The 27,211-nt window shown below is 50.3% G+C and overlaps 1 long non-coding RNA gene across 1 annotated transcript; it reads left to right on the top strand.

Moving 5' to 3' along the window:
- The first annotated feature begins 15,581 nt into the window (after positions 1 to 15,581).
- Positions 15,582 to 18,891, top strand: LOC141408148 (uncharacterized). Its single transcript, XR_012420982.1, has 2 exons — positions 15,582 to 16,288; positions 17,000 to 18,891. It is a non-coding gene; the product is annotated as an uncharacterized lncRNA (long non-coding RNA).
- The last annotated feature ends 8,320 nt before the right edge of the window (positions 18,892 to 27,211 follow it).

The following is a 27,211-nucleotide window of genomic DNA, read 5'->3' as shown; positions in this document are numbered from 1 at the left end:
CTCTGCTCCGAGCACAGCCCAGGCCCGGCAGCGTTTACCCCGCAGCGCATTCCAAGTCAAGCCCCCAGTTGTTTGGCAACGTCAGGCTGACGGCAGCTGCACAGCCAGATGTTGACCAGAGCACAAAGTGCACTTTGATGTGTTTTTTTTGTAATCTCTGGGGAATTCTAGCTCACCCTGAGTCCTCCCAGGAAAAAAAAAAAAGAGCTGAAAAGCTGATTTCTGGAGCCTGGAGGGGCAGGGCATGAGGGCAGCAGCCGAGGGGCAGGGTGAGAGTGAAGCGGGTGGACACCACGCTTGCAGCAGGGAGGCACCAGCTGGAGACAGCCAGGGTGTGGTGCCAACAGGCCAGAGGTCTGGGTTAGGCAGGGGGACCTGAGACCTGGGGCCACTCCCACAGTGGGGGCCAGCCAGGGGACAGTGATACAGCAGACAAGACCTGCCCTGGACAACTAAGGTCAGCCCAGATCAGCCCTGACCATGCTTCATAACCACAGGTGCCCCTCCGCCTTCTGCTCACAGCCCTGCAGGGATGAGAAGTCCCTGCCCAACACTGGCATCCAAACTGGGGGAGAGATTCAGAAGGCAGAGAACTCTGGGTTACAGACCCTTCTAAGAGCTTCCTAGGGCATCCGCTTCTGTCCTTGGGCTTGTTCAAGATGACCCTGAGGAGGGCGTCATTAGAAGCCTGACGTTGACAGGGAAGACAGTGTGATGTCCTTTCAGGGAGATATTAGCGGGGGCTCGATGCCCTGCCACCCATGGTCACTCCCGTGTTAGAGATGAGAAAGCAGAGGCCCACGGTCGGTAAGTAACGTTCTTGAGACCACACAGCTAGGAAATTCCAGAGCAGCTCTTGGGAGAGGGTGGGGCCCAGACACCGGGGCCCATTTCCTCCTGGAGGCCAGCATCCCAGTCCTATCTGCGGGAGACCCCAGATTAGTTGATTCTTGGCTCCCCAAATGCCTCAGGAACTGAACAAGCCTGGCTTGGGGCTGAAGTTTCAATGTTTCAGACATCAATTAGGCCAGAGAATCCCCCAAACATATCTAGCTTTGGGGTGCTGATCACGCCCCTTTTCATATGGGAATGTCGCCTTCACAGATGTTCAGGCTATAAAAGTTCAGCAAACTATACACTTATGATACATGCATTTTTTTCTGCATTAAATTATATTCCAATAAAAATAAATATTTCAATAAAAAGGTTTTGAAAGCTACATTTCAAGGCAATTTTCCCAAGAAAAGCCTTCCAAGCAGCTGCTTTTGAGCTATTCAGTTGCTTTCTCCAAGCGTCAGGCAACTAGAGCCTCGGTCCTCATTACAATCAGAAACACCATATTTAAAGCATATTTTTCCTCTAAAATGATTGACAGATGATGGAGGGCTATGCAACTCTTAGAACGGGGCAGCTCTTTATGAACTGATATAAACAAATCTTCCAAGTTCACTGTGAAAGTTTCGAGCCAGCTATATTATAGGGTATTGTATATGTGGTTTAAAAAAAGAAAATGAAGGAAGGAAAAGTATGTCCATTCTCGATTGCACCTGCTTAGATCAATCTGGAAGGGGCGCAAGAGGCTGGTACCGCCGGATGCCTCTGGGAAGGGAGGTGTCTGGGTGATTGGATGGGGCTGGGAGAAAGAGGCTTCTTCCCATTGGATCCTTTTCACACCTTCTGACTTTTGTTCCCGGCGAATTATTACTTAAACATGACGTTGATGTTTAAAAGGTTGGGGCTTCTCGAAAAGAGGCCACGTGCCCGGCATCCCCATCTCCAGATCCACTTCCTGTCCACAGGCTTTCCTCTAACTCCACTTATAATATCAGATGGCAAATGTCCTCACCTTGAGAAATCAGCAGCTGCTCTTCACAAGCTGAGGGAAGAAAATATATGTAACTGTTTTCACATTAAAACTACTCAGGGACACACATGCTTAGCGCACACGCTGATATGATTCCCCAGATGACACACATTCACAGCTTCTTTCTCTAATTAAACACACACGCACACACATCTCGGCTGTGGGGAGCTGTGTGGCAGGTCCTCCAAAAATTAAACATGGGATTACCCTATGATCCAGCAATTCCACTTCTGGTTATAGACCCACAATGCCTGAAAGCTGAGACTCAGACAGATGTTTGCACACCCCATTCACAGCACATCATTCTCAAAGCTGAGACTCAGACATTTGCACACCCCTGTTCACAGCACATCATTCTCAAAGCTGAGACTCAGACATTTGCACACCTCTATTCACAGCACATTGTTCTCAAAGCTGAGGCTCAGATATTTGCACACCCCTGTTCACCTGTTCACAGCACTTCATTCTCAAGTGCTGAAAGGTGGACACAACCAGGTGAATGGATGAGCTAAATGCGATCCATCCATATCACGGACTAGCCCTCTGCCTCTAGGAGGAAGCAGATTCCGACGCCTGCCACGCTGTGGATGAACCTTGAGGACATGACACCAAGTGCAAGAAGCCAGACCCGAGAGGACAAATATTGGGTGATTCCACTTGTAGGAGGTCCTTCGAGGAGCCAGATCCCCAGAGACAGAAAATAGAATGGAGGCTGCTGGGAGGGAATGGGGAGTGGGCGTTTCATGACGCAGTCTCAGTTTGGGAAGAAGGGAAAGTTCTGGAGCTGGATGGGATGGCGGTTGTGCAGGGATGTGAACGTGCTTAATGCCACTGAAAGTCCACTTGAAAATGGTAAAGGTGGTAAAATGTTATGTATACTTTACCTCATTATTTTTACAAAGTATATTGGATGAAGAGAATCTTCTTTAAACAAAAGATAATGGTTTGAGAAGCACTTGGGAGTGGATGTTACAATTCCAACAGACAACTCCAGTTCAGTGGACATTCCCAGTTTGTAAAAAGAAGTTCGGTGTTTTCAGAGGGGGCCACAGATGTGACTAAGAACCTGGGAGACCCTCCCTCCAGGTGGCTGCTCTGAGGAACACCAGGTGACCCCAGCGTCTTCTCCCTCCTCCCATCGGAGGCTCACCTGTCCCAGGCTGAGCCCCGGGCTCATCCCAGGAGCCTCCCTGTGACAGGCAGCCCTCATCCTCCTTTTAATTAAGTCAGTCACGGAGCAAGTTAGGTTAAAAAAAGAAAAGGAAAGAAAAATTTCTCTCTTTTCAATTTTCCAGAAGGTTAGAGTTTGTGGGGCAGGGGAGGGAGGGAGAGCATCTATGTGCACCTCTCCCACCTCTGCCCTGTTCATGGCAGGTGGCAGATCGCAGTACAGGATGATGGCTCCTGTTGCCAGGAGAATGGAAACCCAGAAAGGTCATTGGTAGTTGGATCCTGAGAGCCGAAACACTGCTGCCTAGACATGGAGACCTCAGAGCATTAGGCCAGGACACAGTGGTCACTGTGTGACTTGGGCCCCACTCTCAGCCAGGACTGTGCTCAGGGGCCAGCAGGAGCAGCCGCATCCCTGGCCTCACTCAGCCCTTGTTGATGTGTGAAGGCTGATTCTGTGCAGACACTGTGCCGGGGGCAGGACAACGACAAGGAGCAGGACGGCCCCCATCCTGGGATCCCCAGAACCCAGAGGCAGTGCTGCAGTGGCACAGAGAGCTGGACGCTTGCAGTCAGGGACCCACACAGACAGGAGCTGTCCCCACCTTAGAGAGGAGGAAACCGAGGCTCAGGAAGTCAGGCCTGCTCAGAGGTGACCAAGCCAGGACCTGCATCCCTTGCACCTGGCCCCAGAGCACGTGCACTGTCTGCTCTGCACCTGGGCCTCCTCCGGCTCTGAGACCTCCGCAGCCATCTTGGACAGTGTTTAGTAACGCCGGGTCCTGGAGATACAGCTTTGGAGTAAGTTGTTTTTTGGGGGAAGCAACCCCAGGGCACTGAGAAAATTAAAACAAGGGAGGAGGGAACACAAGTCCAAGGGCCAGCGCTGCAGGCCGCAGCGGGGCAAGAAGCTCATTTGTCCTTTGGCTCCAGGACCCCACTGGGTAAGGGTGGCGCCAGCCCACTTGGGCTGGGTGTGTGAAGATGGCTGCATGGCTTCGGGGGCATCCACAGCAGGGAAGAACCCACATAAGGGAGCTGTGAGGTACTGATGACAGGAGGGGCTATCAGGTCACCTGTGCACAGGTGGTTGCTGCAGCAATGGCTGGAGTGAAAAGATGGATGGAGAACCGTAGGGTGGGTGCAGGGTGAACCCAATAGCTGCTGAGGCCCAGAGAAGTGAGTGACGCAGCTACGAAACCTCAGAGAAGCCATTGAGAGCCCTGATGTCCTTCCTGGGTCAGCCTTCCTGCCCTGCATCAGCCACTCAGCCACCTCAAAATGGGGGGCCTCGGGATCCTGGAGGGCCTGTAAGAATCACTGCCGAGGAACATAGGGGCCTCCAGCACTACCCAGGAGTCCCACAGTCCCCAGGCTCTGAGCACCTGCTGAACGCCCCACAACATCAGAGGGATCCAACAGTGAGTACAAAGTGGTTCCTACCCTCCAGACTGCAGCCTAGAGAGGATGGCCTGCAAACACGGAAACCGGGACCGGTGGAGAGTTGAACGGTCTTCTCTCTGTGAGCAGGAGACAACAGCAGTGCGAGGGGCTGGCCCGTTCTGCTGGACAGAAAGGGAGGCCTTCCACGAGGAGGTGACACGAAGGAGTCTCCTGGAGAATGAGAACAGATTTGAAAGCAGACATCTGCCGGGCACGGTGGCTCACGCTTGTAATCCCAGCACTTTGGGAGGCCGAGACGGGCGGATCACGAGGTCAGGAGATCGAGACCATCCTGGCTAACGCGGTGAAACCCCGTCTCTACTAAAAAATACAAAAAATTAGCTGGGCGAGGTGGCGGGCGCTTGTAGTCCCAGCTACTCTGGAGGCTGAGGCAGGAGAATGGCGTAAACCCGGGAGGCGGAGCTTGCAGTGAGCTGAGATCCGGCCACTGCACTCCAGCCTGGGCGACAGAGCGAGACTCCTCTCAAAAAAAAAAAAGAAAGAAAGCAGAGAGGGGACGTCAGAGGGGGGACATCTTGAGAAGGGAGAGGCGCAGCACAGAGAACGGGGGCTCCTAGGAGCGGAGCTTGCCCAGAGGGTAGGATTTGATTCTGGGGAGTGGGAGGTGGGAAACGTTTGGCAGGAGAAGAAGCCAGAAGCTGGAGCTAGTAGTGGAGTGTGTGACACCCAGTGTGTCGGTGAGCTCGTGCTGGGTGGCACACGCCTCCGGAGCCCGGTGGGTTCAGACAACAACCGTGAGTCACTTCTCGCACATCCTCCGGAGACCAACAGTTCCGCTGATCTGCAGCGGAGTTCGCTCATCTCTGCTGGGCTCTCACTGAGCCTGGCGGGGTCCTCTGGTCGGTAGCTGTCTAGGGCGGTTTCCCCCTCTCCAGATGACCTCTCATCTCCAGAAAGCTCACCCCAGCTTGTCCTCACGGTGGGGTTGCAAGGCCCCGGGCGCCTATGCTCGGAACTGGCACGCCTCACTTCTCTGCATTCTGTGGGTCGAGTATGGGACAGGTTCAGCCCATTTCCAGGAGGTGTGGGGCAGGGGAAGTGGGCAACTCAGCCTCCTGAGGGCAGGAGCCCCAGTGGCATTGCAAGAAAAGGTGGGGACTCGGTGCCGTTTGCTCGGTGCACCACCCTGGGGACTCGGTGCCGTTTGCTCGGTGCACCACCCTGGGGACTCGGTGCCGTTTGCTCGGTGCGCCACCCTGGGGACTCGGTGCCGTTTGCTCGGTGCACCACCCTGGGGACTCGGTGCCGTTTGCTCGGTGCACCACCCTGCAGAGCGTCGCAGCTGCTGACACCGGGCAGCCAGGGGAGGTGTTTTCACTTGGAAAGTGACGTCATGTTTGTCTTGAGGCAGAAGAACAAGCCAGTTCCTCGCATTCACTGAGTATCTAAGCGGCCAGCCCCGGTCTCTTGTGCACTGCTTCCTCTTAGCCCTTTGGAGTGGCATCCGCAGGTGTTTTCTCCTGAAAGTAATGAGTGGTTCATCAAGGTAGAATCCTGGACTGAAGGTGCTGACAGTCCTCACGTGTCACCCCTTCACTCTACAGATGGGACCTGAAGTGTCCCAGGGTGGGAGGCAACCTCTCCCGGGCTGAGACTCCCTGTGGGACACGTGGGGCTGGGGGCTGGGTCTCTGAGCCACTTCAATGCTCTTTCGACCACAAATCCACCCATCTTTGGCCATGCTCCTTAAGCATTTTAGAAGATAAGTGGCAACAGCTCTAAAGGAAGGTGGAGAGAATCTTCAATACTAAAATCCTGGTTTTAACAGGTACTGATCCAAATCAACGCTGGGATATAAAAACTAAAAGCAGCAAAAATTAAAAACAAGAAAAACCTTTGCTAGGAGCTTTTCTAATAAAGCAATCACAGCTTGATACACAGACGTCGTTATCTTTGGCAGGACCGCTGCCAACATTTCCCAGGCCATTGGTGCATAAAAACAATGTAATATAGCGATTCAATTTTCTAAAGAATCAGTTAGCAATTAAACCGAGAATGTTTGGGAACAGATATTAAATTCTAAAGAGAATTGCCATTTAAACTTTAACTTTTCTGAGCAACAAAGGGATAATGGGGAACAGCTAGGAAGTTTCTCTTGAATTTCAGTGAGGAAATTATAAAAATTGAGGTCACGTGCCCTTTGGGATTCTTTAAATGAATCCGTGACCTTGATATTATGGTGCTGGAAAGCTGCAAGGGTAGGTAGGCTTGTCTTATGGGGTGTTCACTTGATTTTGTCCCAATTTATCAGATCAGGGAATAGCCAAGGAATTCTTGGCACATCGGCTATGGGTCATTGGAAACATTGATTGTTCTAAGCAGATGGTTCTAGAAATATATTCCATCTGCTGTAGGGAAAATAAGCATGCACAGGAATCGTCCCACCCTAACTTTGTTTCTCCACGCGTCCAGCGATATTCAGTGAGCTCTTGGAGCATGCCTTGTACAGGACAAGGCACTGAGAGCCCAGCAGGAACCCTGTGGCTGAGACCTGCCCCCCTGTGGTTTAACTCCAGGTTCAGAAGCTAGCGAACCACAGGTGAGACCTGCAGGGCAGGGAACCGCACACAGGTGAGACTCACAGGAATGCGGTTCTCAGGACCCTGGAAGGACCAGGCTCCATTTCCAGCTCAGGTGGGGGCAGTTAACCTCGAACCACACTTCTCATCTGTAAATGGGCATCAGATTGGATGACTTCCCCCCTCACTGACACCCCACAATTTGCTGGTGACAGAACATGGGGTGCAGATCCACGGCACTGTGCTCGAGCCCAGATAATCCCCTTGGGTCCTCTTGTTGGGCCAAACGGGTCTGGCTGGTCCATCCAGCCTTTCAGGGTTTGGGCTTTGTTCAGGCACAAGCGACGTGGAGTTTATCAGGGAAGTTCTTTAGAAACGTAATTATTTGCTATGAAACTTTGGAATGGGTGCTGACTCTCAATTATTAGGTGTGCCAAAAGTCAACAATTTATTCAGAACCAGGAAAACTGGAACCAACAAACCAAATATGTGCTCGTTGACCCCATAAGGAGAATCATGCCTATTGCTGGAATGTTCCTCCAATGTCCCTCCGGTTATTCAAGAAACACTGATGAGTTAAAGCTCCATCAGTTTAAAAAAAAAAAAAAAAAAAAGACAAACAAGGCATCCTCTAAAGAATGGTTGGGCATCTTGGATCGGCATCCTGGGAAAAAGGGATTTCTCTTATCCTGTGGGGCCTGCTCTTGTTCTCGTGGTGGAAAACCAGGACCGCTGGTGAGAAGGGGTGGGGGTGGCGGTTTTCTTACTTGAGGTAAAGGAAGCCTAAGACCTGAACCGTCTGGGAGTGGAACGGGCAGCCTCAGTAAGCCACGAGCTTCACGTCCCTGTGCCGAATCACTCCTCTCACTTTGCAGATTCTACAACTTTCTGCAATGGGCTTTTCCTCCTGGCTTTTACATGAAACCCTCTTTTCACCCCACATTCCTCAGCAGGCACATCTGGGCCCTCTACTTTCCCTCACGGCTAAACCTCTGGAAAGAGGAGCTCCTGGTCTCTCTCCAGTCTCTTCCTCCTCATGCCAATCTAATGTCCGCCTCACAACTCCATGGAGAGATCCCGACATCCTCGAGCCTCCAAGCTACTGAGTCAAAGGTGTTTCCAGTCCTCACCTCCAAACCTGTTGCCCACGCCTTCCTTCTGGAAGTGCTGTCCTCCCACGTCCTCCAGAGCCACGCTCATACCAAGCCCTGCCCCAGGCCTCTCCTCGGCTCCCTGGCAAAGTTGGCTCTCCTGCCTTTGACCACCAGCGGAGCTGCTCCTCCAGGGCCAGCCTGGGCCATCTCCATCTCCCACTCTGCCTTCCCTCCCCAGGGAAGCTCATTCAGCCCTGTGGCTTCCATCAACAGCACACGCATGGTACTCCAGGTTCTACGTTTAGTCCAGTCTCCTGTGAGTTTCAGACCCGACTACCCAAACCCCACTCAATGTTACAAAAGCACCTTAAACTTGATGCCCCCAGCTTATTCCCTGCCACCCCACTGCATCTCCACCCCCACCTCCCACCTTCTATGTAGTCCTTTAGGGCCCCAGTCCCGGTGTCCAGTGCTCTGAGCCAGGTGGGGCATAAGTCAGCCTCAACACACACCCTCCCCACATACCCTCCCACAGCTAATCCAACACCAAATCCTCTCGCTTTAGCTCCTGATTTGTTCTTCTCCCATTTGCCTATCTCTCTTCATCTCCACTGCCCACTCCTCAACACAAGCTCCCATCTTCCCTCACCTTGGCAGTGCTATTGCTCCTAACACTGCTACCAGCAGTTTCCCATGCCACAACCACATGACCTGCTCAAGAAGCCGGTCCCATCCTGTTGGCTTCGTCCCCTGGAAACCCTCCCACTTGCTATTCACTTGCTATTCAGATAAGGGATGATCTTGCACTGCACCTGTCCTGCCAGCCCTGTGGGGTCTCCAGCTTCCCTTGGCACCATGCTCCCCCACTCTCCATTCCTGCTGTGTGCCCTTCCTTCTGGTGCCTTCGTCACACCTTCCACATGCCTTCTACATGGCTTCTTCATGCTTCCTTCACACCTTCTTTATACTTTCTACATGCCTTCTTCATGCCTCCATCACACCTTCTACATGTCTTCTTCATGCCTTCCCCACACCTTCTACATGCCTTCTTCATGCTTCCTTCAGACCTTCTTTATGCTTTCTACATGCCTTCTTCATGCCTCCATCACACCTTCTACATGCCTTCTTCATGTCTTCACCACACCTTCTACATGCCTTCTTCATGCCTCATCACACCTTCTACATGCTTTCTTCATGCCTACTTCACACCTTCTGCCTTCTATTAATACATGCTTTTGTATGCCTTCTTCATATCTCCTTCAGACTTCTACATGCCTTCTACATAACTTCATCATGCCTCCACCACAGCTTATTTATGCTTTCTACATGCCTTCTTCATGCCTCCTTTATGCCTCCTTCACACATTCTACATGCCTTCTTCATACCTCCTTCACACCTTCATTATGCTTTCTACATGCCTTCATGCCTCCATCACACCTTCTATATGCCTTCTTCATGCCTCATCACACCTTCTATATGCCTTCTTCATGCCTTCATTACACCTTCTACATACCTTATTCATGCCTTCATCCCACCTTCTACATGCCTCCTTCACACCTACATGCCTTCTTCTTGCCTCCACCACACCTTCTTCATGCTTTCTACATGCCTTCTTCGTGCCTCCATCACACCTTCTACATGCCTTCCTGCCTTCATCACACCTTCTACATGCCTTCTTCATGCCTCATTCACACCTTCTTCAGCCTTCTATCAATACATGCTTTTTTATGCCTTCTTCATGCCTCCTTCAGACTTCTACATGACTTCTACATGCCTTCTTCATGCCTCCTTCACACTTTCTTCATGCTTTCTACATGCCTTCTTTATGCCTCCACCACACCTTCTACATGCCTCCTTCACACCTTCTATTAATACCTGCCTTTTTCATGTCTTCTTCACGCCTCCTTCAGACCTTCTACATGTCTTCCTCACACCTTCATGCCTTCTACATGCCTTTTTCATGCCTTCTTCATCCTCCTTCACACCTTCTGCATCCCTTCTTCACACCTTCTTCACACCTTCTTCATACCTCCCTCAGACCTTCTACGTGCCTTTTTTATGCCTTCTTCACACCTCCTACATGCATTCTACAGGTCTTGCTCCCTTTTCATTTTCCAGCCCTGCTGCCAAGAATTCCTATCCTCTCTTCTCCAGTTCATTAACTCCTACTCATGCGTGTTCTCTCCAGGAGGCTCTTCCTGGCCTTTGACCAGGTCTAGCTTACCACTTGTTATGAGCTTTTGCAGCACCACGTATTGAGCCTTTGTCCCCAGCAATCTGTTCTCTGCCCACAGCCAGAGAGGAATGAACACCAGACCCGGTGACTCTCCTACTTGAACCGTGCAGGGTCCCCACCTGTGCTTAGAATAACAGCCACACTCCTAACCGGGGCTCTGGATCTCCCTCTCCCGAACGCCTCCGTGCTGGAGCACGCACCCCGGAAAGAAGCTAGTTGCTGGGTCTTCACGTCAGTGTCACACGGCCCCTCCCAATGTCCTGTCTGTGGCTTTGTCAGGACACCATGCTTATCGTTTCCATAGCACCCATCACAGTGAATGATGTTGCCCTTGCTGGTGTGTGTGCTTGTGTGGTGGGAAGAATAATGCCTCTCCCCAGACACGTCCACGTCCCAGTCCCTGAACCTGGGAGTAGGTTGGGTTGCATAGCAAAGGGAAACGCAGGTTGCTCAGGAGCTGGCCTTAAAATGGAGGGATTATCCCTAATTATCCATTCGGGCCTCATGCAATTTCAGGGGCCCTTAAACATGGAAGTGGGGAAGGAGAAGGGAATCAGAGGGAGATGGACCTCCTCTAGGCCCTCAGCCTGACCCTGGCACCTGTGTTAGGCAGCCTGTGATGAGGGTGACCAGGAGAAGTGCCACCTCCTGGCTTTGTTCCCTCTGCTGGTGACACTCTCTGAGATCTTGGACAAGACACCTGAGCCCTGAAGCTGGCAGGCTCTTTCCCAGCAGCCTCTTCAAACCATTGCGATCCTCCCCAAAGGGTCTCCAATTCTCCTGGTGGAGACCTGGAGTCCTCTGGGCACAGAGCAGGCCTTGTAGGGGATCTAGAAAAAGGGAGGGGACAACAGAGAGGCGCCCTTTGGGACCCTGTTCATTCTCATTTCTGAGCCCACAACAGCAAAGGAAAACAGCAAGAGCCTCTGTGTAACTACTCACCCCATAGTGCACAGTTCTCAGAAACCAGAGAGGAAAGCCACATTTCACGCCGTACTGGAGTCATGGACCACCTTCACCTCCACTGCGTCTACCACTGACTTTAAGGTGTGGCCAACATAGTAGGAGAGAGCTGAGAGGGGAGAGAGGTAGAAAGGAGGCAGGAGAGGAGAGGAGTCACAGATAACCCCTGGAATTGGGGAGTACAGAGAGGCCACCTCGGGGGAAGCAGGCTCTTAGGGGAGCCGCAGTCATCCTGGGGCTCCATGGCCTTCCCAGTGCTCGCGTGCCCTGTCAGATCTGACCTCTTCTGACCTGAGGTCTGGCCCTGCCTGGAGATTGAGAGGTGTGGAAGATACGGTTGGCCAGTGATGGCTACTCTGCCTTCTGCTGCTGTCCTCTCCACGCCCGCCCATCCCTACCCTCTGGACCCACTGTCATCCCTCTCCATGTGGCAGAGTCCCCAGAGCTCTGCCCTCCTCCTCCAGCCTCCTGCTCTGTGTCTCCTGCAAGGGATTCAACACCATCTCCCACACACCTGCCACCAGCCAACACAGGTCAAAAAGATTTACCATGGTAAAAAATATATATATATAAATAAATAAGTAGAAGAAAGCCTTCTCACACAGTGGAATAAACGCCATTGAGTCTGTCATGTTGCAGCGTTCACCGGGCTCAGGCCGAGGCAGCGAGGTCACTAGCCGAGAGGGGTCACCGAGACCAAACATGAACAAGAGAAGCTCACCAGTGAGAGTGTGACTGCTCTCCTGGGCCACACGTACTGCATAGCACCCAGCTGGGGGACACGTGGAATCTGAATGGTAAAGGATTGTTACAACGCTTAAAGAAAATTATTCCAGAAACAAATGCAGCCATAATTTCAGAGACAAATCAGTTAGCCTTAAACACAGGATGCATGTAGAATCTGCCAGAGAATGATTGAAGGAAAGACGCTCCTACAAATAAACAGAGGGCACGTGTCAAAGGTTTATTTAACTCAAGAACGAGAGAACCAACAGATGGCAAAGCTCTCAAAGAGCCCTTTAAGAGATACTTATATTTGCAAGCAATGGGAAGAGAATGTGGAACTAAGATTGCAAGGTTAGAACTGATGTTGGTTGACGTCGCACGGGGCAGTAACAGTGCAGGTCTGGTGTTCACTTTGCTAAGAGTCAGGAGTCATCTGCATCCCTGCTGAGCGAAACCTATGCGTTAATGAAACCTGTAAATTAACGGGTAACTTCACAAAGTCCTGGCACTGCTCAGTAAACAGCTGTATCAAATACAGACACATCCCCACAAAGAATTACACACTCTTCTGGCAGGTCTGTTAGATCCTGCTCCACGATGCCGGGGAAAGGACGGTAGCCACCCTTTTGCCTTATTTATAAGATTGTTTAGAAATTATTTTTCTGGCTGGGTGTGGTGGCTCATGCCTATAATCCCAGCATGTTGGGAGGCTGAAGCAGGTGGGTCACCTGGGGTCAGGAGTTGGAGACCAGCCTGGCCAACACGGCCAAACCCTGTCTCTACCAAAAATACACAAATTAGCTGGGCATGGTGGCACGTGCCTGTAGTCCCAGCTACTCAGGAGGCTGAAGCAGGAGAATCACTTGAACCCGGGAGGCAGAGGTTGCAGTGAGCCGAGATTGTGCCACTGCACTCCAGCCTGGGAGATAGATCGAGACTCTGTCTCAAAAAAAAAAAAAAAAAAAAAAAAAAAAAGGAAAAGAAGCAATTTTTCTTCATAGAATACTAGAAAGGGGGAAATAACATTACCATTACTTACAGATGATATTATTCACATGCAGACAATTCAAGGGAGTCACTGAGAAGCCTTTAGCACTTGTTATGGGCAGAATTGTGTGCCCCTAAAATTCATCTGTTGTCGTCCTAACCCTGGTACCGCAGAACGGGGCAGTATTTGGAGACAAGGTCTGTAAAGAGGACGTTAAAGTTAAATGAGGTCACCGGGTGGACCCTCACCCAAAGCCACCGTGTCCTTCTAAGAAGAGATTCGGACACAGATACGCACAGAGGGATGACCACGTGAGGGCAGGGCGTAGACAGCATCTGTGAGCCAAGGAGTGAGGCCTCAGGAGGAACCCAGCCTGCCAACACCACGGCCTTGGGCTTCCAGCCTCCAGGACTGGGAGAGGATGGACGTGTGTCGTTCAAGCTGCCCAGCCTGTGTGCTTCCTCCAGCAGCCCGAGCCAACTCATGCAAGCCGGTCTTCAAGCGATGGGGCAGGCCCAGTGGGTCCAGGCAGCAGAGACTTCTCCAGGGCTGAGTGGGCTGAAATCCACACATGCTCCACAGCCCACCCACTGCCCAGTGCAGGCCAGTGTCCCCCAGGGGCAAGGGGACCGCTCTGCTGGCTCCCAGGAAGGCACCGGGTGGCCACAGCACCAGGGCAAGGCTCCAGACGTGCAGCGCTCGGCTCCCCGCCAACAGTGTGCAAAACAGAGGCGGTGTCAGAACCAGAGGAGAGCCGGGGGCTGCCCGGCCACACGCTCTGCAGGAAGCACACGTGGCCTGTGGGAAGAACAGCATTAAGCTCTCCTGGAGGACACACTGAGGCTTTGCCTAAACAAACACACATCTTGTTTCCAGATGTGAGACTCCACTAATAAAGATGTGGTGTCTTTTAAAATCAAAAACCGTATGTCCTCACTTATAAGTGGGAGCTAAGCTGTGAGTGCACGAAGGCATAGAGAGGGATGGAATGGACTCCAGAGACTCAGAAAAGAGGTGGGTGGGAAGAGGGCTGGGGATAAAAAGTGCACATTACGTACAATGTACACCACTCAGGTGAGAGGTCCGCTAAAATCTCAGAATTCCCTACTGTGGAATTCATCCATGTCACCAGAAACCACTTGTACCCCAAAAGCTACTGAAATAAAATTAAATGAATAAATATTCTAGTGAAAGCATTAATATATAAAAATGCCAAGAAAATTTAAAAATATCACGGGAGACATTCTATGATTAATAAATCAAACTATAGAGCAGAATTAATCAAAATAATGAGATACTGCAGCCAGATACCACAAGTAGATGGATGGGACAGGGAGGCAGTTGAAAGGGTACCCCAGAATGACCACTGAATAGATAACAGACGTACCTTCCAATCGGTGTGGAAACTCACAAATAAATAGCATTGGGAAAATCAGCAGTATTAATGACTGCTAAATTCCTGTTCATATCATACTCAAAAACAAATTCCTGATGAATAAAATGTGAAAATATTTTCAGTTATAGGAACAGCAGAAGAAAATACGGGAAAATCAGTTTCTTTAATACTTGGGTGGGAAAGGGCTTCATAATCAAGATATGAAATCCAAAATGTATAAAGGAAAATATTGACACAGTTGATCTCTTAGAGCTTTTAAACTTCTGAAGAATTAACACAGTTAAAATAAAATGCCAGACTAGGAGGAAACATCTGTATAATTATAACAGGCAAGGAGTCACTATCACTAACACACAATTAACATCCAGAGAAAGGTTTATAACTTAAAATTCTGATTCTAAGTTTCTACTAGAAGCATAAATACATAAAAGTTGCCACATAAAAATATAACACACAAAAATGTACTTCAGTAAGAAAAATTTAGATGTTTGTTAGAAAAAAAAAATGCAAAAGAAAAGAACCCTGAAGGCATGGTAAATGTTCTAAATCTTGTTACCCCAGGGTAAAAAGGTATAAATTTGTGAAATGTAAAAACACATTAACCTTTGTCAAGCTATACACACAGGGCAAATATACTTTACTCTCCCAATATTCTCTTACACCTTAATAAGCGGTTTAGAAGCACGGCGCAAACATCCACAGATCCACAGAGAAGAGAATGGAATCACCAATGAACATATCCACACCATTGCCTCCACTCCTGGGCCCAAATCCTCTAACACGCTAGGCCACGCACCTCACCCCCAGGGAGGCTCTCCCCTCTCAGCCCCATCCTTATCTTCCCTGACTTCTCTGAAACGTCACCTGCCAAGGAAGGTACGGCAGCCGCATGTCCTGCCATCTTCCCATGCTGGGGGAATGTCCAGGTCCAGCACGCTTGGTGGCCCGGCCTTTCCCAGTGGTTATTTGAGATCCTGCTTTTAAACATGTCCTTGGCCGATCCTGTCACTGGAGGCCTCTCCCTGGCTGACCAGGCCACTTTCCTGCTGTGATCCCAGCCCCCTGCTGTGGCCCTTCCCCGCCGCTTTCCTAAGGCTCGCTCTGTGCCACCCCCCACCCGCCCTCCTGCCCATCTGCTGTACAGTGTCACTTCTCCCTTTCTCTGGCCCAAGCACCTCTGTGGTCACTTCCTCGGAACTACTCATGGCCAGAAGTGTGGGCAGTTCCAGTCAGAGGCTGTCCCTTCCCTGACATGCGTTGCTGGGGTTTCCCTCTTCAAGTAGCAGTGTTCTAGCCCTAGTCCAAGACGGCGGGCAGTGGCCACAGGAGCCAGGCCAGCTGCATGGGCACCTTCCCCAAGGGGCAGAGATCAGTCAGCGGAGGCGGAGCCGGCCTCCCACTATCCCACTGAGTGAGGACCAGCAGCTTCAGGAGGCCGGCGGGGCAGCAGGGTGGGAACACAGCCCTGGATGAAGTGAAGTGGGGCGCAGCTCTTCGCCGGAGTCCTCCACGCCCCAGCAGCTCCCCTGCCTCATGGCCAGCACTCCTTGCGCCACCTCCCCTGCCTAGGAGGGCAGTGGGAGTCACCGGAGATGACCAACGTGAGCAGCTTCAGAAACTAGGGCACGCATTCAGGTTGCCCCGAATGTAGCGGGGATGTTAGATGATAATAATCATATCTCTGAGCTCATTTTCATTTGTTCTGAAGTTTCCTCTGTGTGGTTTGGGGCAAGGAGCAGCACCCTGGACTTTCTCATCTGTGAAACAAAGGAACTGACTTGATTTTTCATTGCTCCTAAAGGTATCAGATGAAGAAAAAGGACAGAAGCAAGAAACAGATAGATGCCCGGCACAGGGGCCTTGCCAAGGTAATTGAAAGGGGCTGACTCCAGGAGCTCGCGAACGTGGCATGTGTTTGTGTTACAAACCTGCAGTTGCAGGAGATTGGAAGCCAAGCCCCTTGTGCACGGGCATGGAGTTGGGCATATCTGGGGGCTCCCCCTTCATGGTCCTGGGGTGTGATCATAAACAGGATCAGGAGGAGAACCACAGGCTGGCTGGCCAGGGATGCAGGGCCGCGGCACCGGGAGAGTCTACCAGGCACCGTGAGTCAGCTGGCGTGGGTGGGATCCAGGAGACCGGGACTGGAGAGAGTCGGCATGGAGGGGGATCCCTGGGTGCGCACACACACATGGATGAGTGTTTGTGTCCCCTAACCTCATGCAAATCATCCTGTCAGCCCTGTCCCACCCCCGCCAAAGCCAGGGGCTGTGGGAGAATCAAGAGACAGCTGTGAGTTGTCCCACAGACTGGAATTCAGGAAAGTCAGCATGTCCCCAGGAGCCACCGTGATGGGGAAAGGGATCCTTGCATTGGGCCCCGAGGAGAAGGTCCACCCTGAGAGAGCAGGCTCAGGGCCCTGTGAGCCAAACAAACTCCAATTCTGGAAATTCTCCCAACCTCAGAGCACCTAGTGCGGTTTTCATTCAGTGATATTTTTACTACCTCACGCTTCATTGACCGGGGAGCAGAGAACCTGGGATTGGCCTAAAGTCTGAAGTACCGCTCTCTACTTTCAGGGCAGGCAGATCATCGGTATTACCTGTGTGTCGTTCTCCACATGCTCTCCTGGCAAATGGCGTTTCTAAAATGCTAAACCACGTGGCATCTGGGAGAGGGGGAGACGATGACCAGGGAAAGCCGTCGTGTCTTCCCGCCTCCTGCCTCAGTCCTGGGACAGCAGAGCCGCGCCTCTAAGCTCCCAGGAGAGGGCGGCCCATTTGAGTGCAGCCGTCTCCTCAAGACATGTTGAAATGAATTTCCATGTTCATCAAACCATGAATTATTGAAAAGCACTCAGGAATTCTTGTGTTCCATTTACACGAATCAATGAACAGAGGTTTGGAGTCAACCTTTGCTTCACTGCTTTATGGTTTATAAAGACAGGGCAACAATTTCAAGTGTATACTGAGAACAAGCTTATTCACGGTTGGAATAAATTAAAAGAATGGCCTTTATAAGAAAGATTCAGAATCTGTATGAAGCAAATGACTAGGTCAGTAGGTAGACAGATTTTTTTCCCATTTTTGTATTGGAGGTTTACAAATGTATACACGAGTAAAGAAGATGGAAAGTGGCTCCCTTGAGCCCGTCGCCCAGCATCAATATGTATCAACATTTCGCTATTCTTGCTTTATCTAACCATTCCACTTATCTTAAAACCACAATATGTTAATATAAGTGAACTGAAGACCTGAATAAATGCAAACATCTTATGCAAACATACATGAATGGTAAAAGTGAATGTTATAAAATTGACAATAATTCTTAAATAAGATCTGCTGAAACACTAATAAAAATTCCAAGGGGATTTTTTTTTCACTTTGTCAAAATAATTCTAGAATTTAGGCAGAAAAAGTAAAACACATTAACAGTGCAAACAAAAATGAGAAAGAGCAGGTTTTATATATTAAACCATAAAGCCATTAAAAGCATCATTAGAAACAAGAGAAACATTTTTTTATAACCTTGGAGTAGGAAAGAGTTTTCTCAGTCTAACATCAAAGCTAAAAATCATAAAGAAAAATATCTCACAATTTGGGCTCATGAAAATGAAAAACATAATTATAAATCTAAAAGAATGTAAAGACTATTACAATTAATTAGTGACTTTGGTAAATTTGCTAGATATAAAGTCAGTATGCAAAAATTAATTGTATTTCTATGTGAGTTACACACAAACAGAAAAAGAAATTTACACACAACAGTGTTTATGATAGCATTGAAAACATCAAATTTCACAATAGATGCTGGCGAGGTTGCAGGGGAAAAGAAACACTTTTACGCTGTTTGTGGAAGTGTAAATTAGTTTAACCATTGTGGAAGGCAGTATGGCGATCTCTCAAGGATCTAGAAGCAGAAATACCATTTGACCCCACGATCCCATTACTGGGTATATAACCAAAGGAATATAAGATCATTCTATTATAAAGATACCTGCATGTGTATGTTCATTGCAGCACTAGTCACAGCACTAGTCACAATAGCAAAGGCATGGACCCAACCCAAATGCTTATCAATGATAGACTGGATAAAGAAAATGTGGTACATATATACCATGGAATACTATGCAGCCATAAAAAGGAACGACATCATGTTCTTTGCAGGGACATGGATGGAGCTGGAAGCCATTATCCCCAGCAAACTAATGCGGGAACAGAAAACCAAATACCAAATGTTCTCACTTATAAGTGGGAGCTGAACGATGAAAACACGGACACATCAGGAGAACAACACACACTGGGGCCTGTTGGGGAGGTGGGGGAGGGGGAGCATCAGAATAAATAGCTAATGCATGCTGGCTTAATAACTAGGTGATGGGTTGATCTGTGCGGCAAACCGCCATGGCACACATTTACCTGTGTAATAAACCTACACATCCTGCACATGTACCCTGGAACTTAAAATAAAAGTTGAAGAAAAAAAAAATCAGATGTCTAAGAATAAATCTAACAATGTACAAAAACCTCTACACAAAAATCTACAAAGTCTCATTGAGAGAAACGAAAGAAGTTATAAATAAAGATAGATTTAACAAAAGATGTACAGAACCTGCTCCCAGAAATCTACAAAATATTATTGAGGGATAGTTGTTAAAGTCTCAATAAATCGAAAGTTTTGCTTTGCGGAGGACGATTCTCTCTGAATTAATCTTTAAATTCAGGGCAGCCCCAGTCAAAATCCCAGCAGATTATTTTTGCAGAAATTGACAGGCCGATTCAAAAACTCAGGTTCCCTAAGTCAGTCTTGAAAAATAAGAACAATGATGTAAAATATCAAGACTTATTACAAAGTTATAATAATTAGATGAGTGTGATATTGGCACAAGGTAGACAAACTGACCTATGGTGTGGAGCCGGGTCCAGTAACAGACACACACATATGCCATCAATGCCGTGGGGGCAAGATGCTTCTCCATCAATGAGCTGAGTCCACATCTACGCAGATACTTAAAGGCATTCTGTGCATTTGAGCAAACTGTCTTCTGGAAAAGCTGTGCAGTCCTACAACCCACCAGTAGAGCATGAAAACCTATTGAATTCCTCATCATCACCATCTGCCATTTGAAGCAATCTTTGCTAACTTGACAAACGACAAACAGCCACCTCCTGTCCCAGGGTGCGGGGCCGAGCGTTGCCCCCACGTCCTTAGTGTACGTTTGTGTGGTTTCTCAAGTGAATCACCTGTTCACATCTGTTGCCCATCTTTCTACTGGAATGTTCATAGTTTCTCTTAGCCATTTGTTAGATGTTGTAATAGCTTCCTGTATTAAAGGTTTATTTGTCAATCCGATGCTTTTCAAAACAGTTGTCCCGGCTTTCCCACTGTCTTCTAGTGTGGATTACTGTGTTGGCAGCACGTGCTCAGTGGCAGCTCAGACCCCTCCTGGCTGAAGGGCCGCTGGACAGAGTCCTTGGCTGATGCTCCTAGGCCAGAAGGCTTTGGCTAGCTGGAAAGAGGAGTTTCACTTCTACAAGGTCCTGCACCCTGCCTGGCTTATCCCATCACTAGTGGATAGTGGGATATAAAACCTGCTCTCTTGCCTGGGTAAACAGCAAGGCTCCACCTCTACACAAACAAAAACTTAAAAATAGCCCAGCATGGTGGCACCCACCTGTACTTCCAACTACTTGGAAGGCTGAGGCAGGAGGTTGGCCTGAGCCCAGGAAGTCGAGGCTGCGGTGAGTCACGGTCGTGCTCTCCAGCCCAGGGGACAGAGTAAGACCCTGTCAAAAAAAAAAAAAAAAAAAAAAAAAAACACTGCCTGCCTGCCCCAATCCACAGCTCCTCTGAAAGGCCACCTGCTCCAGATGGCTCTGTGGGCTCGGCTGGGGCTGGGGTTGAGACCCCAAGGAGGTCCTCCTTGTTCCTCTGCCCACCCCTGCTCCTCCCTCTCCTCTCTGTCGGGTGTGGATCCTAACTACTCTCGAAAGCACACACTCTGCCTGTTCATCTCCCTCTCAGAGGCTGCTTCCTGAGAGCCCACCTGCTATGGTATTCTGGATGTAAAGAAGACCTTTATGTGGTCAGATCTGTTAATTTTCTGTTTCGTGGGTTCTGCATCTGTTGAACCCTTAGGAAGTTTTTCTGCACTGCCAAGATTATGTGAATATTAAATATTCAGACTTCGAGCACTGACCCACCTGGAATATATGAGGTATAAGATGTAAAATAGAGTCTCTGACTTCATTTTCCCCCCAAGAGGTTTAGGTAGATCTTGCAGTACGACTTATTGAATAATCAATCCTCTTGCCACTGATTTGAAATATCACCTTAATAATACAGTAACTTATTAAGAATACTTGGTTTTGTTTCTGGGCTTCCTAATCTATTAATCAGAGCTGTCCATGTAGTCCTGGGCCAGTCCACGCTACTGAAATTTTGTAGCTGTGGGCTTCAACCTCTGATAGAGCAACACTCATTACTCTTCCTTTGTAATAAGAATCTTTATTCTGCTAAGTGCAACCGCTGAAGGGTATGTTGCCCCTGCTATTTTGTTTTTAATATTTTTATAATCCTTCCTGAGCTCATCAATCCCCACTTTCATCTCAGCCCAGTGCACACCAGCTGAAAGGATCCGTGGATGGCTTCTACGGACTCATGGGGTCCGTTTGTTGAGGACTTCAGTCCAGCACTGGGCAGGCAAATGCTCAGTGCGTTTCTCAGCAGGCGGGTGGTTACGACTTTCCCTCCTAGGTTCTTCCAAGATCTGTCTCCCCAGCAGGCAGACCTTGCATCAGGACGAATTGCAGAGACTGACCCATCTCTCTCTCTCTCCACAGCTGCTCAAAATCCACAGAGCTGGGACAGACTCATCACGTTTTTGGGGGTCGGTTTGCTTTATTTTGCAGTTGCTGAATAGCCTGCCCTGCCTCTGTTGCTGCTGTTTTCTCGCTGTTGTCGTCCTCTGCTTATTAGGAGCTCGTGTGCGCCTAAACCTCAGGAAGGAAGGTGAGGACAGGAAAAAGAAAGACTGGGAGATTTATACCCTGGAGGTGCAGAGGGACCTTGGGTGCGCCATCCCAATTGCACAGCACCCGAACGTGAATAAATGGAAGCGGTCACCCCTAGGAGACGGGTGACTTCAAGCCTTGCTCCCTGTTCCAGGGACACTGGCCACATGAAGCCCTCCCTCTGTTCAACCAAGTTAGGCCTGTTTCTCAGACCGTCACTCACCCTCAGCTGCTAACCCAGTGGTAAATGTGCCCAGAGGCAGGAGAGGACCCAGGAAGAGATGGAAAGTCAAAGGCCTCCCCACCTGCCATGGGGGTGGGGCAGGAGGTGGAAACGAAGAGAGCGGATGTGGGTTACCGGGATTTGGAACTTATTAAATGTGTATGAAACTCTAGAGTCAGAGTGGCCCAGGCCTCTATCTGACATGCACGGCTGGGAAAGTCATGCTCAGCCAGGGAGATCCTGTATTAGTCCGTTCTCGCATTGCTATGAAGAGATCCCTGAGACTGGGTGCGTCGTAAAGAAAAGAGGTTTGGCCGGGCACACTGACTCACGCCTGTAATCCCAGCACTTTGGGAGGCCAAGGCGACAGATCACTTGAGGTCAGGAGTTTGAGACCAGCCTGGGCAACATGGCGAAACCCCCTCTCTGCTAAAAATACAAAAAAATTAGCTGGGCGTGGTGGCACACACCTGAATTCCCAGCAACTCTGGAGGCTGAGGTGCAAGAATCACCTGAGGCCGGGAGGTCAAGGCTGCAGTGAGCTGAGGTCGCACCACTGCACTCCCGCCTGGGCAACCCAGCTAGAGTGAGACCCTATCTCCAAAAAGAAAAAAGAAGAGAAAAGAAAAAGAAACGAGGTTTCATGGGCTCCGTGTTCTGCAGGCTGTGCAGGAAGCATGATGGCATGATGCTGGCATCTGGAGAGGCTTCCAGGAGCCTGTACTCACGGCGGAAGGCAAAGGGGAGCAGGCACATCTCATGGCACGAGCAGCAACAAGAGGGGCACGGGGCAGGCGTGGATCTTGTGAGAAGTCTCTCACAATCATGAGAACAGCACCAAGGGCATGTGACTAAACCGTTCACGAAGGATCCAGCCCTGTGACCCAATCACCTCCCACCAGGCCCCACCTGCAACACTGGGGATTGCAATTCAGCATGAGAGTTGGTGGGGACACAGATCCAAACCATATCAGAGGCCCTCAGACCCTGCCAGCCGACGCCCTTTTCATTTACCCTGGGGCCACTCAGGCAGCGTCAGCTCCCACATCCACTGCTCATTCCTTGTGTGGTCCAAGGAGTTGACCTTCTGTTTTCTCATTTACAGAGGCATACAGGTGAGAGTGAACCAGCCACCTGTCCTATGCAGAGGCCAGCCCAGATCACCTGTGTGCCCCCTGGGTCCTTAGCCACATTGGTCCCCAGCACCCATGGCCAATTCCCAGGGGGCCACGCTCCATAGGCTTACCCGGGCAGCACCGGCAGGCCTCACCCACGCCACTCATCCCTCACCCTACAGCAAGGCCACCACTGAGCTCGCAACACAGAGGCACCAAGCCATGCAGAGGATGCTCCATGGGGTAAATCCTGGACCGGCGCGAGCCCAGCAGCTGATAAATCCTTTTCCCTCCACCCCCAGGCTGGGCTGCCCTGAGAGGTAGTCGTTCATCAGGCCTCATGAAGAGTCACTTCCCAAGACTAGAGCTGCTGGGTCATGGAACCCTGGCACCTGCTCTGCTGCCTCTCCTCCTCCAGCCCTCACTCTTCCCTGCCATTGCCCTGGGACTGCACCCCACTGAGGGAGTAGCCCAGAAACGTGGCCTCAGGCTGATTTCCAGGGAGGAGGTTCAACAGGTGCTAGGGGATAAGATTAGGAACCAGCAATCCACTGAGGGTCCTTGTGACCCTCAGGGACCTGCATCTGCTAAAACCACTGCCTCTTCAGCCTCTGCTTCTAAAGGTGGAGTGTCCCCATCGCTTTGGGCTGCTCCAATAAATTACTGCAGACTGGGCAGCTGAGACAGCAGACACTCATTTCTCACAGGTCTGGAGCTTGCAAGTCCAAAATCAAGGTGCTGGCATATTTCGTGTCTGAGGAGGGCCGGCATCCTGGTTCACAGACAGTGGCTTTTTGCTGTACCCTCGGAAGGGGAGGGAGCCCCCTGAGGTCCCTTTGTAAGAGCACTGATCCCATTCACGAGGCTACACCCTCAGGACCTAATGGCCTCCCAAAGGCCCCACCTCCTACACCATCACCATGGTGGTTAGGTTGGATATATTAATTTTGAGGCAACACAGACATTCAGCCCGTAACTAGAAGGAATGGTGACAGGGTAAGCTCAATAGCAGAGCCCAGCCAGAGTGCTGGGGAAAGTCCTTCTCTGACACAGAACCATAGAGATGAGCCATCAGAGGAAGAGGCCATCCTTGGCTGTCTATACATCAGTCAGTAAATAAGCCTGGCTACTTTGCTTTGCCCTTTGAACCTGTAATGACTCCCCAAAATATGATGAAGATGACGCAGCCTCCCCAGGTGGACAGGAACAGCCCCACGGGGACATGCAGGGGGATCTCCCAAAAGAAGGGGGAAGCACCCTTTGCTCCTTCTCCCAAAGAAGCCCCACAGACACTCTTCAACCAAATTTGATTCAGAAAGTTCAACTGAGGCTTGTTATAGTCTGAATGTGTCCCCCTAAAATTCATCTGTTGAGATCCTAACCTCCAAGTTGATGGTGTTAGGAGGTGGGCCATTGGGAGGTGATGAGGTCATGGGGGCAGAACCCTCATGAATGGCTTCAGTGCTTTGCTAAAAGAGGCCCCAGAGAGCTCCCTCGTTCCTTCCACTATATGAGGACGCAGGGAGAAGACACCATCTATGAACCAGGAAGCAGGTCCTCACCAGACCCCAAATCGGCCGGCACCTCGATCTTGGGCTTCCCAGCCTCCAGAACCGTGAGAGACAAATGTCTGTGGTTTCTAAGCTGCCCAGGCCGTGTTATTTTGTTATAGCAGCCTGAATGGATGAAGACAAGGCTTTTTCAGTCTCATCATCTACCAGAGGTTTTTTCTGTATACAGCAAACATCCCCAGAGTGTGTGTGTGTGTGTGTGTGTGTGTGTGTGAGAGAGATTCATCCCCAGAGAGAGTGTGTGTGTGTGTGTGTCTGTGTGTGTGTGTGTGTGTGTGTGTGAGATTCATTGAGGCAGATACAAGTTATAGTATTTACTAAATTAAACCAGCCACGTTTTGTGCAGGATGGTGGTAGGGTCCTGTTCTTCTCACAGGGGCAGGGGCAGGGTCTTCTCTTCCATCTTTTCAAAGAAAGCACCAAGGCTAGCTCATCTGGAAGGGTTTTGAAAGGCCTTTGGTGCAATAAATACATTTTCAGCTTTTGGTCGAGGGTTTGTTCTTAATGTTTTCCCTACACACCCACTCAGAGTCTTCCTTCAGTAGTTTTCATGAAATCACTGTTTATTTTCAATGTCATCTTGCAAAATGTTGGTTGCCTGATCCAGCAGCCCGGCAGGTCTTCATCCTCCAAGCTGAGCCCACCGGGACTTTGTTTTGGCAGCTGCACTCTCTCTGGTGCTCTCAATCTTCTGCTTTCTATGGCCGTGGAAGGAACGTTTAAGCTCTCTGGATAGCAAGAGTCACTCCCACTTGGCCTAGGTGGGAAGTGCAGTCCTACCTTGCACTGCTAGTCTTCCTGGGGCTCAGTCCAGGAGCGGTGGTCACATTCTGTCCAGCTCTGTGCAATTGCACACATTCTTCAGGATGGCGTGAATGCCTGGGGTAAAATGCTCCTGAGACTTGAGAGTCACACAGATGTGACTTTCACTCAAGACCCACAGGTAGAAAAAGAGGAGTAAACGCAGGGGTCTGAGGCAATCAGAGAGACAATACAGTGACCACTCGGAGGGACACTTGGTTCCACCACTGTGGGAAGACGCACAGAAGGAAATCAGCAAATGCTCCAGTTTCCAGGGAGGTGAACTTGTGGTTATTAGGGATTACCACAGCTGGGAGGGAGGTCTGGAAGGCTGGAGGGCTCCTGTGAAGCTTGGGAAAGAGGGTTTTGGGTCCTCAGCTGCCTCTCCCCCACCCAGCATGCATCCACAGTCAGCAGGGGAGGAAAGCAGAGACGCAAGACACGAGAGAGAGGAAGGGCTCTAGTTGCAGATCTGCACGGCTGCAGCAAATACTGTTGTCCCATCTGAACCCGCTGGGCTTGTCCCCACTCCACACCCGACAAGATCCTCACATTCGCCTCCTGGCACCGATCCTCACGCAGGGATTTCTATCCTGCCACACCTTCTTGTGGGCAGGGTGATGGTCCTGGAAAGATGTGCACGTCCTCATCCCCGCAGCCTGCGAATATGTGACCTCACAACGCAGAGGGACTGTGCAGACGCAATTGAGTTAGCGATTCTGAGGTGGGGGGTTATCCTGGACTAGCCAGGTGGGCTCAATGCCATCAAAGGGCTCTTATAAGGGAGAAGGAGAGGCAGGAGGGTCACAGCAGTAAAAAGAGGTGTGACCATAGAGGCAGAGGCGAGAGAGACGCGAAGGTGCTGCTCTGTTGTCTTTGAAGACGGGGGAGGGAGCCACCAGCCAAGGAACGTGGGCACCTCTGGAAGCTGGAAAAGCCAGAAAACCAACTTTCCCCTAGAGCCTCCTGAGGAACCAGCCCTGCTGATGACTTGATGTTAGCTCAGCAGGGCCCATTTCTCTCAGGGGTGCTCAGTTCGTAACAGAAGGAAGACACACCTTGCTTGCAACCGCAACCGGCTGGGCCCAGCTGCCCTGCACCGAGTGCTCTTCCTCCGAGGCAGGTTCTGCCCACCTCTCAGACCTGACTCAGACCCACCTTCACCTCATCTTCCTGTGAGGTCTGAATCATCAGACAAGCCACAGAAAGCACGTTCCCTCTTGCCTCTCCACGCTCAGACTGAAAGTGCCCAGTGAGGTTAGCAGGTGCAGGAGTAGTGGGGAGGTAGAGCCGTGCTGTCGCCCTTGACGGCTTGTCGTTGGGTAAAGTGACTTTCAAAGAAAACAACGGCAGTGTGTCTCTGTATGTTCAGGAAGCCTGAAACATAACCCAGAGTGCAGCCCGTGGCCATGAGACGGCCTGAGAGCTCATGGAAGCCATACATGGCCTGGACCATCTGACCACAGGAGGGGATTGAAGCGGGAAAGTGGGGCTCTGCCTCACTTCCCTTCCTTTTTCCTCCAGGGAAAAATATTCAGAAACCAGGTGGGCTTTCTTGCTAAAAGCTCTCGATCTCAAAACAATCTTCAACTTTAGGATTCATTTCTCACAAGTTTGAATGTCACATCCCTACCATGACAGGAACGGCACAACACTGAGATGCAGAATCACGTGCCCCACCCCCGACACCTATATGGGACTGATGTCTCACAGGGGAATGACACCTCGGATGGGACTGACGTACAACGGGCCAGGCATTTTACATGGGACTGATATGTTACGTGGGACTGATATGTTACGTGGGACAGACATATGCTTGAAGGCAGACCCCAGACCAGATGGTCCTCGGATATAGGGTTCTGTGGTCATGCCCTGCCCTGAAATCTTTCTCTAGTATATTAGCAGGGACACTTCTCACCTCTCAGGTCCTGTGTGCTATGCAGTTTATCCTGTCAAAGCAGTGAGCCTCTAAATGGCATGGGTTTGAATGAGCCTTGGGCTGGAGAACTGGGGAAGTAACTTGAGGTAGCTGAGCAGGTGACAGTGGTGACTCTGACATGTAATACAC

The sequence above is a fragment of the Macaca fascicularis genome, chromosome 12 (assembly GCF_037993035.2).
Source record: "Macaca fascicularis isolate 582-1 chromosome 12, T2T-MFA8v1.1".
Classification (NCBI taxonomy): Eukaryota; Metazoa; Chordata; class Mammalia; order Primates; family Cercopithecidae; genus Macaca; species Macaca fascicularis.
The sequence above is the reverse complement of the archived record's forward strand: the minus strand, read 5'-3'. Positions and strand labels throughout refer to the sequence as shown.